This window comes from Lactuca virosa, chromosome 3 (assembly GCF_052849685.1).
Source record: "Lactuca virosa cultivar CGN04683 chromosome 3, Lactuca_virosa_CGN04683_v6, whole genome shotgun sequence".
In the NCBI taxonomy this organism is placed as follows: domain Eukaryota; kingdom Viridiplantae; phylum Streptophyta; class Magnoliopsida; order Asterales; family Asteraceae; genus Lactuca; species Lactuca virosa.
In genome coordinates, this window is record NC_136428.1 from 427,368,078 (window position 1) to 427,371,325 (window position 3,248).

Genomic DNA, 3,248 nt, shown 5'->3' on the forward strand with positions numbered 1-3,248 from the left:
TTGTCTCATTGATTGTGAAACCATATTACAATTGATCCTCTAAGTAAATCTTAGTGCCCTAGTATGGACAAGAAGAGGAATCGGAAATTGTTGAAATGGTTAAATCAAAAAAAGGATCACTACTAGAAAAACAGCCTTTTATGACGCGCAATGCGTGTCGTAAAACACTCAGACGACGCGCAAATGCGTGTCAAGAAAGGCCCTGTCATAACGAGAGACGACACGCTTTTACGCGTCGTCTATTTACGACGTGCATTTACGACGCACATTTACAACACACATTTACGACGCTTATTTACGACACGCAATGCGTATCAAGGAAGGCCCTGTCATAAAGGAAGACGACACGCGTTTGCGTGTCGTAACCTAACAACGCGCCTTTAGGACACGCATTGCGTATCATTAAAGCCCCTGTCATAAATGAAGATGACATGCATTTGCGTGTCATAAACTTCAGCAACCATTTACAATATGCATATACGACGTGCCTTTACGATACTCTTTTTCACATAATACAAAATATAGAAACACATATATCCCAAAACAATCAATTTTATCCAATAACATCATGTCAAAAATGTAATACATTGATATTAAAGGGATCTGATTGTACATTGTTATTAATAGGTTTTCCCTAACTATATAACCTAATACTACATTGCTATAAAGGGGCATCTTCTTGTTTCAGTAACTCGTCATTAAGCTGTCTGAAGAAGCTCTAAAACCCTTCAGGTATCCAACCAATCATCATGTATCTTAGCTTCAATATCAATCCCAACTCTTGATCAAGAACAACACGGAAATCCTACACAATTTCCAAATCATAAATCCAATTTGTCAAAAAGAAATACATAATTAGCAATCTTATTTACTTTGAAAAAGATAAAACAATATGCATATAGATAGCTTATGAGTTTTGACTTCCCTTAAAATGTTAACATAGGCTAGGGTAAGATACCACTTATCAAAGGGCAAGAAGCAACTAAGCAAGAGAGATTACATTGCATACCCATTACAAGAAATGGGCCTTGTGCATAGAAAAAGATATTGTTTCAAATAAAAAAGTGAAGGATTTGCTCATTATTATGACTATAAAAGCAAAGAGTTTACCTTTTGAGCCATGATGTAAGGTCGTTGGGTACGCCAATGAGGTATCACAAGCCTTTGCTCCATAAAAAGTATCATGAACTACATAGAAGCCATGTAAAATTAAGAGTTAAGCCACATGAATGTGACATTTATCATGCTTTAACTAAAGCATATTAAGAGCTATTTCTTTCTGAATTATGAACTTTAGCACTTAATCTGGACAGCTATACATGGCTCCAAACTCCTCTCATGTTAAGATTGATGAATATTGTGAAATCTATTTTTGATATGTAAGGGTAAAATAGTAACTTAGGCTCATTCAAATGGTTTGAAAAAAAAACAGCCCCTAAGTTGTTCATTGGGATTTGGGGGACATACCTTGTGTAAGTCATCTTTTGTGTCTGTAGGGTAAAACTTGCAATCTTCAGGGAATTCAGAAGAAAGGCTAGAAATGCATGTCTTCTTAATATCATTTCTTTTTTTTAAATTAGAAGGTAAATTATGCAGTGATGAATATACAAAAAAAAAGTTATTCCACTGTCCATAAAAACTAAATACTTAACTACACAAAGAATTTTCATAAATACTCACTCTAATGAAAACTGCAGAACTTGGTAAACCAAGAACTCTAAACACAGAAAGACACTGTGAGCCAAATTCATCCATGTAATAATTGGAACTATCTTTTTCACTTGAACAGTTACCAGAAGCCACAAAAACAATCAAATCTGCAACCTATGATTGAATTTGACAATTTGTTAATTGGACATGACATCAATATAAAATTAACCAAAAAAAACTATAAAATAATTATGTTTCAATCAATGAAATTTAAGTACCTTGGCCATCTCTATGCATGCCATCAGATCACCATGAGGTGGTTCTACAACCTATAGAAACTAGTAAAGGTAAGCTACACTCATACACCTAAACTTTCACCTTTTAAGCTCAATGTAGCCTTCATCAATCAAGTAACATAAAGAACCCAAAAGTCTTATAAGGCCTATCATCCACTCATATTTTAAAGCTTTAGGTTTTATAACGCCTATCATCCATTCAGATGTTTTATATGGCCTAATATCAAGAAAAAGATAAATGCAAGATATAATAGAGTACTTTTATTTATTTGTATCTTATAATGTTTATCATCCATTCAAATGTTAAAACATTCAAAATCTAAAAACTTAATACCATGATAGGGCTAAATGAGGAGATAAAATAATGTGGGACCTACCGTTGTTCTTAGCCTGTACTCAGACGATGAAACTGTTGGAAATTGAGTTGCATTATTCTCATTTGACAATAATGCAGAAAGATCACCTACTAGTGAGCTTACATTTGTAGAAGCAGATAGACCAAATAAAACCTGAAATGTATAAAAACAGATGGAAAAATTCAATGCCAAAACAAATGAAGTTGCAAAAGGTTAATAAAGTAAAATTATGCATGGAAAATACTCACAATAACACGAGGAGCACTAGATCCAGCACCTCTGGATAAGAAGCAGATCCAACACCTCTGGATACAAGTGTCCTGATGGCCTGTTGCAAAGGTGAAATATTACTATATTAGCCCATAGAATGCTGGGAATATATTATATGGAGCTAAGATAACATACCTTTCTTGAAATCCCTTCTGCTGCTTTAGTTTTGGTAGAATCACAAGCATCAGAGAGGGTATCCTGTCCATGTGAAAAGTAGAGCTCATGTACATGTTGAGGTCGAGCAGGACTACCTCCAAGAACCAAAATGACAGCCTCAACATTTGGGATCTCACTGAAGACTAGTTTGAGGGCAGTTTCGGCATTACTGATATTGTTCATCAGCTTTTGGAGCCTTTTTATGCTATGTTTGACTTCTCTCTTTCTTCCATTTTGAACTCTTCGTTGAGATGCTTTCATTTCTGTCTCTGCAAGAATTACCTCCTGAAAAGGAATTCTTAAATGAAATCATTATCTTTAAGCAAAATTGTGCAATCTTAGCATACCAGATCTTTATACTCTATATGCAGTGCATCAAAACTCAAGATTGACATATTGTAAGATCCTGCAAAGAAAAAAGGTATAATGGTTGACCATTTCTAGCAAACAAAAGAGCATAATTACATGTTTAATAGGAACTGAGTATTGAATTTATAGTAACTAACAAATTAAGACAAGT